Source organism: Herpailurus yagouaroundi, unplaced genomic scaffold (genome assembly GCF_014898765.1).
Source record: "Herpailurus yagouaroundi ecotype Mexico unplaced genomic scaffold, PumYag 483, whole genome shotgun sequence".
Lineage (NCBI taxonomy): Eukaryota > Metazoa > Chordata > Mammalia > Carnivora > Felidae > Herpailurus > Herpailurus yagouaroundi.
Genome location: NW_024412700.1, coordinates 2,556,721 through 2,569,785, shown reverse-complemented (window position 1 = coordinate 2,569,785; position 13,065 = coordinate 2,556,721). Strand labels below are relative to the sequence as shown.

The window sequence follows — 13,065 nt, the reverse complement described above, 5'->3', positions numbered from 1 at the left end:
GCCCCCTCGTAAGTGCAGCTAAGTCCTGACTGTATTATAAAAATGGACGCTAGAGACAGGAAATGAGCCCCGGGCTAAGCACCCAGGCACAGTTCCTCTAGCAGAAACTGAGCGTTTTGGTCTGGGAACTTTAGTATTCCGCTAATGACATACTATTCCAAAATACTCTGAGTTGACTTTCCACCTGCCAACGGTCACGGAACCATGGAAAACCAAGCTGCGATCTTTTGCTTTCGCTTAAATTGCAAATTAGGTGATAGGAATTTCTAATCAAAACCGACTTATCACCTTCTTGAATTTATAGGAATCTCTTCTTCCCAAAGATACGCATTTTTCCCAATGGGACCTTCTTTTCTACTACTTCTGCTGATAACCACAAAAAGAGCCAGCAAAAAGAGTCGTGCGTAGGAAATGTATATTTCACTCGCACTTATTTTTAAATTCAGACAAAATATTACAAACGCTAGACACTGACATTTAAAGCAGATCCTACAAAAGTAAAGCCTGCTGTTTCCCTAATAACCGTTTCATCTTCTCAACTACAGTCTTGAGTTGGAAGAGCCAACTTCCACTGTTCAGAATCACATAATAAAGAAAATCCCAAAAAGGAGAGAATCTATTTGCAGACAGTCGTGATCAACCACGTACGAGGTTCAGAGCACTAATTTTAGAACCTTTCAATTTCAGAAGAAGTCCTGAGAACACGGTTAAAGGAACGTGATTATTCAGACAGAAGCAAAGAGAGATTTTTCAGGTAGGATACCATTCGTTCACTCGTCATATGACAAATACTCACCGAGAACCTTGGGGGCACCAGGCACTGTACCGGGTGCCTGGATACATCAGAGGACAAACCAGCCACAGTCCCTTATGCTAGTTCAGCCAATGTCCTGATGGGGGCTGTAGAGGGCGGGGGCCAAAAATAACACAGGCACAAAAAGAAAATTATATAATTTTCTGGAAGATGATAAACACCTTCCACCTGAGCAGGGTAGGGAGTATCAGGAGTGATGCAACTTTGAATGGGGTGGGCAGTGTAGAGTCTTTGAGAAAGTAGCACTTTAGCAAAGACCAGCAGGACACCTGGGAAGAACGTTCCAGCAGGTGGAACGGCCAGGGAGAAGACCACAGGGTGAGAGTGGGGAGGCACATCGTCGCAGGCCCTTCGTTCATTGTAGGAACCTTGGCTTTTACTCTGAGAGAGAGAAGTGAGGGGCCCTCGCATGGTTCCCAGCGCAGGAGTGGCTGGGCAGCTCTGACTTGGGGCAGAGGATGCTGAGGGCAGCTCTCCTAGTGAGGTCAGAGCGAAGGTGATGCCCTTGACCTGCCTGCCATGAACTGGGTGGGCAAGACCAAGCAGATCTTGGATGATGATGGGCAAACCTTTCCTGGAAGCCCATTAAAGTAGGAAGATGGGTGTCTGTAAGAGGAAGTGGGAGACACTGAGGGCCAGCAATGACCACTCAAGGTCCTTTCCTGCCTCAGAGACACCACAATGAGCCCCAGGAGCAATAAAAGGCTCGGAAGGCAAGACTGCTTTCTCCCCAGCTGTGGTGAAAGACAAGACCTGCTGGAGCAGAGGTGGCACGAGAAAGACCATGGGGAGGCGGGCACGGGAGCATTAGGATTCTGCTCAGGTGTTCTCCTTGTACCTGTGCAAACAACAGCCCGGCTGACTGATGTGATCCCGTCAGAGCCGCAGGACATCAACGAGGAAGCAGTGATTGAGTATTCAGTGAGGCCAGCAGCCCAACAAGGAAGCCAGATGCCCCGGCTCATCACAGCCAGCTCCCGTTTCTATAGAAACGACACCCCTGTCTCTCATGGCACCCCCCCTCTCCTTTTAATAGATAACCCGTCATTCGGGGGCTGAATTTGAGAGAAGCTCAAAAATCTAGAAGAAAGGAAGAGAAATTCATGACACTTTCCCACATACAAAATGGCGATTAAATGACCATAGGCAGGATGCTAATTGGGGAGAAAGATACCGGGCTACAGCTAGATGTTTCTGCTGACGTTTCCTATTATTCAGATGAAGACACGTACCTATCCGTTCCCACAGAGCAAATAACCTCATCCTGAATACACCAAGACAGAAAAGCGTAGCGAATGCCAAGGGCAGAGTCAGGGACCGAGACTGTTCTCCACACCGAGAACCTTCAGAGCCCCCCCCTGTGAACCAACCACCACTTCCCTGACTTGGAAGGTTTCCCGTCAAGGACCCAGAGCCTCGGCTCTAAGGCTGGCCCTTGTTGACACCCTGCAGGCCTGTGCTGGCTTCCACCATGGCCATTTAGTGTCCTACCTAGCATCCCTCCAACTGCCCAGTCCCTGCACCCCTAACCCCTGCACACTGCCAGCATGTGCACCTGTCTTTCAAGGAATTGTTCCCACTTGCCCCCCAAATAAAGTAAGTGATGGAACAGGTAAGACTCATGCCCTACCACATCTGCAGTCCTCCCCAAAGGAATTTCTGATTCATCATCTTTGGGAACTAAAAAGTTTGACATGCGACACAAGAAGGCAGGGTGAAACTACCCACCCAACTTTAGGAAGTGTTGATTCTGGCCGGGGCGATGATGTAACCGAGGTCCAGAAATGAGGAACAGACCACCCACATCAACACTCGCCCCCTGCGCTCCTCGGCTCCAACCAGGTTACTCTGTGGTAACACAATCTCCGTGTTTACAGACCGAAGTGCACAGCTTTCCCATTGAGCAGCTGCTCTCTGAAATACCCCTTGTTTCCATGGCAAAAGGAAGGTGAGTACAGAACCTGCCCATGCTGGTTCTGGAAGCTTCCATTTTGCAAGTGCTCCCGGCAACCGCCACTCCCGGTTCCCCAGCCAAAGTAAGGCGTGGCCACACCGCCGTCTAAGGGAGCAAGGGGACACAATCCCCAGAAGCATCTGCAGAGCCAAAGTGAAGACCCCTACACCCACCCACGTGAGAAGCCAGCCCTCTTCCAGCACTTAGCCAAGTGCCCATTTGAGAAAATCTAAACCAACTCGACTTCTCTGCCCCCGTTCCTCTGCTCCCCACCTTGTGGCGACCCTATCCATCCTTCCACCTGACCGCTATCCGCACAGAAGCTCTACCCGAGCCCACACTCCTGCTGAAGGTCTGTATGGCTGGCAGCACATGCTGGTGAGAGAGGGAACGCGAGTGAGGAGCCACTAACGGGTGCGCTCACCTGGGATTCGGCAGCTCCCCCGCAGCACGGTGCCCTCACACTTAGCAATGGAGAGCAGACGTTGGCACACGGGAAAAGACCGATGTGCATGATGAGAAGGACCCAGGAACTCACCTGCGAAAGCAGCTGGGTATTCTATGATGCAGCCCAAGTGTCCTAGAACACTACAGCCATCCCCTCTATGGGTATTCCTGAGAAGATCTGTAAAGGTGGGTAGAGAGGGAAGTGCTCTCTGAGGCAGGAACAAAATGAGAAGGGAAGACAGGGGACCGCGTGGCTTCGTCTACAGCTCTGTCCTTCCTCAGACGCTATGGCAATGAGGGTTGGTGAGCAGAAGCCATGGGGAAGCACAAGATGCTTGTGGAAGCATCTTTCCACAAGAACAAGAGTGCGGCATGAACATGGGGAAGCGAAAGAAAGCAAGAAAGTAGGCGGCCATGAAGCAAATGTTTAGTCTCTAAGATCAGATGCTTAATGGACAGATTCAGAGCTAAAAAGGGGGGCGCCTGGGTGGCTCAGTCGGTTAAGTGTCCGACTTCGGCTCAAGTCATGATCTCACGGTTTGTCGGTTCAAGCCCCACATCGGGCTCTGTGCTGACAGCTCGGAGCCTGGAGCCTGCTTCAGACAACGTGTCTCCCTCTCTCTCTCCCCCTTCCCTGCTCATGCTCGCTCTCTCTCTCTCGCTCTCTCACACACAAAAATAAAATATAACAATTAAAAATTACAACCTGAAAAGAAAGCAAAGATCCCAGTGCACTCAGGAAAAGAGAAGTGTCCCAACATCCTTCCCACTTATTCCTCCAATATAACCCACAGCTGAGCCCACCTCACCACATCCTGTTTGACACCAACTTTATCAATTTTTCCATTAAAGTCAAACTTAGTACAATCAATGCCAGACTGCCTGTATGCCAAGTGTATCCCTGAATAGCTGACTGTGTAATGGCTGAAATTGAGAAACTGGGACAGAAGTCTGGAGTGGCTACGGATTGTCAAGGACCCAAGATGTGAACAATTACCAGGCACACAGGAGACAATCTATGCAGATGACTGCTCAGTACAGGCGGTAACTCAGCACAAGTGTCACATTGTGGCCACTGTCGACCCCGACCTGAAACAAAGGACCGGAAGGATCTGGAAGATCCCTTGAATTCCCATCATGTACATTTCTAACCACAGGTACAACATTCAGCAGATGCCAGATGAATACGGAGCCCTTGAGTTCTAATTCCTTTACCAACTTTTCCTACTGCCACTCCGTATAGCAATATGCCACAGCGTGAATTATTCCACTGACCCATTTGCTCTGTTACGAGCAGAGGATGACTATATGTGCTCACTTTTTGCTGTCGTTCTGAAATTGACATTTTTGTATCATTTTAAATTTTGTTGCATCTTTTTACATGTCAGATGATTGCTCACACAAAAGAAAGAGAGAAAGAAAGAAAGAAAGAAAGAAAGAAAGAGAAAAGAAAAGAAAAAAGAAAAGAAAAGAAAAGAAAAGAAAAGAAAAGAAAAGAAAAGAAAAGAAAAGAAAAGAAAAGCAAGGCATCTCTAGTAATTGGACCGTTCACACTGCAGTGGACCCCCTCTTGGGGCCGTGAACACCCACAACTCTAAAAGCTTTCAAGAAGAAATGGGAAAGGATCACCTGGTGGTTCACTTGGTTAAGCATCTGACTCTTGACTTCGGTTGAGGTCACGATCTCATGGTTGGTGGGATCGAGCCCCATGCTGGTCTCTGCCCTGGAGCCTGCTTGGGATTGTCTCTCTCCCTCTCTTTCTGCCCCTACCCTGCTCTCTCTCTCACATACACACACAAAATAAATAAACTTGAAAAGAAGAGATAACTTCACCTCTCACGACTGTTTTAGAGCTTTCTCATTTTTATTTCTTTTTATTTTTTAACGGGATTTTGCATGAGGCATATGAAAGGTTTGAATAAAGTTTAGAAAACTGAGTGTATTGGAGAAAATTATTAGGGAGACAGGAGGCCAGTGTTTTCCCACCTTTAATGTCTGCTGAATCCCCTCCCCTTATACGATGCCCTTTATTTGTAGTTCTTCCAATGCTCCTTTACTCCCTTCCCACTCCCACCCCTGCTGGCAGGTGCCACCTTGAATGCATCAAATATACAATGCATGAAATATGATGGATACACACAATTATATAAACATATCCAGGACGATACAACAAGGTTCCCACTGATCCCCAAAAGCTGCTGTAGTAATTCCAGTAGCTCTGTCTCTAACATAAGTCTTCCCAAACAGTAAACAACAGAAGACAGAAAAAATAAGTTGGTCTTCTCAATTCCAAATTGGAAAAGATACCTATATCCCCATTCCATTTTGTTGTTTTTTTTTTTACGTAAACATGTTAAGATTGACCCAAAATTATGTGAGGTAAAAGTTGAGATCAAAGAAATCCAAGCACTGTAGGAAGTTTACACATTGATTTTTACAATGACTGTGAGGCCCTGGAAAATCCTTAAGTTCCCTCTGAATGTAAAAAAAAAAAGTGTGTGTGAGTGTGTGTGTTTCACTTCCATCAGGCATATTGCCGGAATGATCTTAAAGTCTTCAAGCTGTTCATCTACATGTACAGCATGAGTGAAAGGAAATTTGTTTTTTTTAAGTTAAGCACTGTTTTAGGCCCTGAGAACACTGCGTCTGTAGCTACCCGAGTCTCCGTCTTCCCGGCACCCCTACAAGGTTCCGATCCCTGCCTTGTGCTCACGTACAGCATCTGTCCCCAGTGCCTGCTGCACAAGCCACCGTCACCTCAGATGTTCTGATTCTGGGAAGCAGGATTTTCCCTACCTGGAATTCTACCATCTGGACCTTCCAGGCCACATTGGCTTCCAGTCTCCCTGCAAAATTACATCTATGTCTATATCTTTATAGATATAGATCTTTATAGGTCATTTGTGGGGCAAAACTGAACATGTCCTGTGCTCCAAACAGATCTGGATGATGCTGGAAAGACAGCAAGAAATATAGGGAGGAAGAAAAATAAATCTATGGGGGGAAACATGTCAAGCAAGTCGGAGCAAAATCTTAGACTACTACGGAAAAACTGTTTTTCCCTTCAGCAATTAGCACATCCATTTGGAACCTAATTAATTTAAACTGTTAGATTTCATAATGTTCATACTTTTTAAGCCCAATGATACAATTAAGTTCATTCCTCCACTCAATTATGGTACCACAGAGCATACTGAGAAGAACGCAGGGTAGGACGGAAGGCTGAGTTTCTCTGAGGAGCACAAGTGACTTGCCAAATACTATTCACATAATTACCTGGAGAGTTCTCATTTGTAAAATTAGATGCTATCAAATTTTAAAATGTTCTATTTCAGATAATTTCCCAATACTAGATGATTCTAAAGATAAATGTCCCAAAAGTCATTAATGAGAAAGGCTGACTGATTTTCTCTCTCTTTTTTTTTTACATGTACATAAAATCAAACTCATGTGATTAAATAAAAGCAAATCACAACAGCACATGGGCACTCAATGCCCTTAACACCAAATTTATTAAGCAGAATTTAATTTTGAAAGGATTATTATACATATTATTTTTATAGGCAATGCTCTATGAAAGGGATCAATATTGTATATTGCACAGAGGCATTCTGCATGCAGTTGATAAATGCATTGTTATCATCAGAGTAATTAAAAGGAACAGGGTTATATACAATCAGCATGTACATCTTACTCAGCAACTCCTGCCAGTTGCTTGCAAAAATTAAACTCATTAATCATTCTGACTCTACGGGAGAAAAAGCTTTAGGTACAAAATTAAAAAGCTCTATTTCATGAAGAAGAAAAAAATGTCCAAAGCCAACATCTCGAGAAATTCCTGTCTACACAGTGATGCTAGAATGTTAATCTCATGTAGGAAAATGAGTTGATCCCCTTTTCAAAAATATAAATTAATATGATGTTACTCTAATGCTTCAGACCTCCTTAAATCTGCAGGAAACACAGACAAGTAAATTATTTAAAAGCGGGTGCCGGCAGCACGAAAAAAGCATGCCAAATAGAGTATGCTTCCGTGTCCACCTCAAGACGTCTTAGCGCTACACAGAATTCAAATCCACTGAGAAGGCATAATGTTCACTTTCCACAAACAACTTTGGCTTTAAGCAAACACACACTTTGGTGACTGGCTCTAGAGACCAAAGGCTTGTTAACACACCGAAATCTGTTTGTTATCATTCACAGTTGACAACTGACTCATGCAACGGAAAAGTAGTTGGGTTTACCCTTATTAATTTTTCAAGCCCACAGATCAGCTGTTTGTTAGGGTTCTCCTCCCTAGCCAAGGTGACTATGAAGACACAATGAGAATACTTATAGCGGCACTTTAAAAACAAAATCAAGGCGTAGTGCAGAGGCAAGGTATTTTTGATGCTATATCTGGCTTCACCCATGGTTCAGCGAGCACTGACTTTGCTTATGTCATGAGTCTTACTTCCTTCAATCTAGACAATTTCCCAATTATGACTACATTCTCTGTGCTGAGAAAGTAAGCAAAATTTTATATAATTTTGTTACAGATGTATCATAATTTCAGCAAATTCTTTACAGACACAGAATTATGTTTTTAAAACTTGAGTGATTATTCACTTTACCAAAACATTGACAGCGAGACTGCTTTAGGTAGTAAACACTTCCTATGCATTTAAAATATGTTCTGAAGTACAAAAGCTAAACTTTTCAGGACAAGTACTATGTCCAGCAGAGTGCTAAGACATAGTTTTATATGGCATTAAACTCATAAGGGGACCTCAAAGCTTATCTGGTGAAACATCTAATATAAAAAAAAAAGAAACAAAACCATAGAGAAAATGTCATTTTTACATGATTGCATACGTGGTACACCATGCTGGGATACGGATGAAATGGCAATACTATCACAACAAATAAAGAGATTAGGAAGAAAGGTATCTAGAATAAGCAGACGTAAAGAGAGGAGGAATGTTAGGGATACATTCCGTGCAGCTGTCTTGTCGCCATCGCAAAAATGATGTAATGTCTAGTTGCTTGACATGTGGAAAAAAAGCTCAGAAGAGAGATCAAGATGGTCACCATCAAGGTCCTTCTAATTCTACAATCCTATAAAACAGAAAAGAAAAACACCTTCAGAAGAAATGCGAGGGGATGTATATTAGAGGAAGGAAGCTACTTAGCTATCTTCTAATACAGAAGATGGAGGATAAGCTCGGCTCCCTTTACCTTCATTCTAATTTACCTGAAATCTAATTTATCTTTAGAAAGCATGAAAGGTAAAGAGTAGAATGGTGGAGGACAAAAACTGGGGAGCATAGGTTCTCCCACCCTCCTACATTAAGAGTAGGAGGATTGATGTACCCAGAATTCAAAGACCGAGTTCAGAAAGAAAGAGACAGGACAGGAATGCAAGCCGCATCCGGAAAGACATGCAATGCAAAAGTCGGAAATGCAGGGTGGTGGTCACCAACACCAGGAGCTGTAACAACAAAGGCTGAAGAGGAATCACACAGGGCAGACTCCCGATGACGTTCTCTGTGTGCAGCTTCCTCAGTGAGAACGGTAAGAATCAGAGTCTGCCACCAAGAAAGACAAGGAAAAGAAGACTGTTGGTGATATGCAGGTGGCATCAGTTGTAGACTACTTGATTGAGAAGTTGGACTAGAAAACAAGAAAGAAAAACAGGACAGTAGCCAGACCTGGCAGTAACAGACCAGTGAGGATGGTCTTTGTGTCTGTTTGCAGGCAGAGAAGAAAGAACTCGTAGAGAAGGGTAACATCAAGGGATAATGTTATTAGTAATAGCAACAACATACATTCACCGAAACGGGACGAATTCCACTGCTCGGCATGTAATAGGACCTACTTTGTAGGCACCGCCGTTATGAGGAGTGAGATGGCGATTCTACCTGTCTCCTCAAGTCAAAGGTCACTTGGAGCTTCATGTGATATACCCCACGGATGATCTGTAGATGACGACACTGAGCACTGTCAAATCAGTCATGAGAAGAATGGGACCGAATTGGTAGTTGAAAGTTTTCGTCTTTTCCTCACATATTAGGAAAACGATGTGAAAGTAAATATTTAGAAAATTAACACTGGGGCAGAAGAACAAACATAGGCAGGGTAAAGAAACATCATATCTGTACAGCCAAACTACTTAAAACATTAAAATCGACAAATACCCATCAAAAATTCACAGGATGCTGACATCGTAGCAGTGAAAACTCACGGTGGAGAGAACAATGGGCTGGTTGCTGGAGAACAAGCCTCACGCTGAAGATACCGGATAATGAAATTGGCCCTGTCAGGCTGACAGACACCGTGAGTCAGGGGACTGATGCTCAGCGCCTGCTTTGGCCAATTTGCTGTTTTAAAATCCCGTTTGTCATCGTGTTTGTATTGTTAGGAAATCACGTGTCAACGAACATGAAGAATACAGGAACATACTAATGGGGCCTCAACAAGACTACTGCCTAAGCCCCACGGAGTCCTTTAAGGAATAAAACAAACAAAAAACAAAAAACATGCAAGCAGGGGCGACACAAAATCCAGTATTTTAAAATCAGTCACAGTCACAATTTCCTATTGGAAATTACTTAAATTCCATTAGAAGTCACTTCTTGCAACATTTCCTTTAAGAGTCAACTTAATTTTTAAACCTACAAAATGAATTTTAAATCAAAATGGCTATTGATTCCTCAGAGGGGTTACCCAGGTAATTGACTTTATGTTTAAATAAATTTAAGATTGATGAGGAAACTCCAATAGAAAAGGTATTCTGGTTTTATTTCTATTTCAGAGCTAACCTCACATCCCAGAACTGACCCACCCAGCCAAAGCAGGCTTTTCTCTGGTTCCCTGGCGGGGGTGTGGTGGTGGTGGGGGCAGGGGGTTGTGCAGATAGGAAATGCAATACTAGTTAATTACCGGCTGTACAATCTCAGCATTTGATTCATCTCTACTAAATCTTGTGACTACCCTAAGTTTTATTTTGGTGGAAATTACTTATTTTTAATCATATTCAGGCATGTGTGCATATACACAGAAGTCAAGAATGGGACTTTACTTCCCCCTTTTTGGATGGAGGGACAAGAGGCACAAGGCCCACTGGATTTTAAAGGCATGCTGTTTATCATGGTCTCCGTGGCCATGGCGGGAAAGCTGTTTGTGTACCACGGAACAGCTTTCCCTGACTGACAAGCCACAGGAGGGCTATAAAGGCCACAGGCTCTAGTGTGAGGATGTGCAGAAGGGGGCCGCGGCCATGCTTCAGCACCTCGGACAGCTCCCACGACCCACAGCCCAGCTCCCCAACTGCTGAAATCCAGGTCGTAAAAGGCAGGGCCAACATGCAAAGAGTAATCCGTGATTATGATGCCATTATTATATACGTTCCTAATTACATGCACGTCTTCAGGTTTACGTTTGGGTGACAAAACGACTGCTCTCAATTCTTTCATCTTGACAAAGCTGGTATCAAAACAGCAGTTTTTACATCTATCTTTTTAAACTAGTAGTATCTCAAGCAAAATGCACCTGCCGTTCCTGAAGGAAAAGCGTTTTAATATGTACACCTATCTTTCTGTAAATTTTAGACATAACTTTTCCAAACTGAATAACATTTCTGAGAAAAGCTTTCAAGAACTTGATGCCACATTTAGCTGTGTCATTGATCTCATCATACATTTTAGATACATACATATATTTATACGTACTTCATAAGGACACTATATGCACGTACACTATGTTTATACCTGCACCTACACATCACACACACACAATTCTGAATTTTCCAGGAAAAAACACTGGTGTCGGGTCTTCCTGAATTTAATTAAGTCAGATACACGGGTCAGAGCCACATCAGCAGAAATCCTCTTCAAATGTTAGGTCCCCAATTTGCTCCCCAGTTCAACCCTTTTGCTCATCTGAGAAACGGTGCTAGGCATATATCAAACCGAAAAGAAGGAACTATAACCAGATGCTCCAAACTAAGAAGAAAGAAAAAAAGAGAGGAAGATGGGTGGAGATCATCAGAAACAAAAGTCAGAAACCACTGCCTTTCCTTCCTCCTGGCGCCACCTAGAGCCTATCCAATGGAAACCGCCCTGTTCTCACTCCAAGCATAACAATTCAACAGTTTTAAGTCAGACTTAAGGCAAAAAGTGCATAATTTCTGTCTGCATTGCAGTTCAATTGTCTTCCCCAAGATTCTCAGTAACTAAATCCTCCAGAATTTTTCACCAGCCGCCCAAAAACCCCTCCTCAGAGACTTCTAGTTCCTTGAACCAGATGCCTGAAGAATCCACACATCTCCCGCAGGACCTGACCCACTGAAGTGAGGGACATCTCTCTGCTTGCTATCTGTGTAACCAGGGGAGTCTGGAAATGATCCAGAAGAAAATAGGAAGGTTGCGTGCAAAATCTGATACAGGCTGTGGTGTGTGCATGCGTGTGCGTGTATGGACACAGACTGCACTTGCCACAAACTTCTGTCATCCCTATCAGTCTTCACACCCTCCCTCCGTAAAACAAAAAATGACCAGTGACAGCAACAAAACCTCAGTGGCTTTTTTTTCAGAATTGTCCCTGTGAAAGCCCTTCCCCCCAACCTTGCACTATTAAAGAGAAACCAAATGGTGAAGCAGTGGGACCTGAGACAAGACATGTTTGAATGACCTAACAGCCTGCTCAGGGCAGGGACCGGTACTGCCCTGGGTTGTCAGGGGAGGCTATCTGAGAGGCTTGTGTGAGGACCTGTGCCCAGGTGCACCCAGGTAGCAAACTCCTCCAAGGCACACGCAGCGGGTTCCACAACACAATGCACCCTGCTTATCCCCAGGGGCCGGAGCAGCTAAGCTATAGCTCTCCCTGTCAGTCCCAGAGCTTGTCTGGGATTTTTCTCTTTTCCCCGGGGAAGAGAACATCTCAACAAGGGCAGTTGCCTCTCTTTGTGGTCCTCCCCGGACATCTGAATAGCTAGAAGGGATCAGCAGAGGTGGCTGGACTCATCCATCTAAGCAGCCCGCTGGTGTCCAGCCTGAGTCATCGGTTACTAAGGTGATATGCAAATCCAACCTTTGAAACCCAGGCTTTCAGCCCAAGAAGAGTAGGAAACAAGCCGAAGAAGAAGTTTTCTCCTAACACAGGTCTAAGGTAGAGCTACTAGTCCAAGGCCGGTCGTCAGAGACAGGCAGGGCCTGACTCCCATCAGCAAAAATTGTGCCGGGCCCAGGGACAGGACGCTGGGCCTCGGATGCTAGTGTTTTGCACCCCCTGCCAAAAGGAAATCACCACCCACACGATCCGCACTGGAGGGGAAAGTGGCCTGGAGAGGGAAGAAGTGCAGGCCACGTGAGTAAAGGGACAGCAAGAAGGAGGTGAGGAGGGCGCAATGCATAGATTGTAGTGACAGGTGGGAAGCCTGGGACTTTATCTTCCCCAGTCTTAAAGCAGGGGGGGTAAAAAAAAGGAAGGGAGGGAGGGAGGGAGGGAGGAAGGAAGGAAGATCAAGTTGTAATCGCAGACTGGTTGAACTGTCGCCTTAGGACGCATACCCCTGTACAGTGACAACAGACACCCACACACCCACTGCCACCCCCAGCCTGCCCCCATCCCGGCAGCGCAGCCCCGCAGACGCTGCTCTCTCAGGCACCAACTCCCGGCCGCCGCCGCTGCAGACCGAGCCCCGCTTCGGGACGGCGGTGACCGAGATCGGCGCCGGCGCCGAGGAGCGAGCGCTCCCGGGAGGCAGAGAGGAGGGGAGGGGAGGGGAGCCGCGAGGGCGACCCCGACCCTCGCAGATGCGGAGCGCACGCGGCTCCCCGAGCGCTCGGCCCCAAGCCCCGCGCCGCCCCCC

The 13,065-nt window shown here is 45.5% G+C and overlaps 1 protein-coding gene and 1 pseudogene across 1 annotated transcript in view; one reads left to right on the top strand and one right to left on the bottom strand.

The window, feature by feature from the left end:
• Positions 1-13,065, bottom strand: part of DPP6 (dipeptidyl peptidase like 6) — a 941,878-nt gene that overhangs the window by 698,779 nt on the left and 230,034 nt on the right. The window lies entirely within an intron of this gene.
• LOC121022929 (rRNA-processing protein FCF1 homolog) lies at positions 2,907-4,890 on the top strand (annotated as a pseudogene).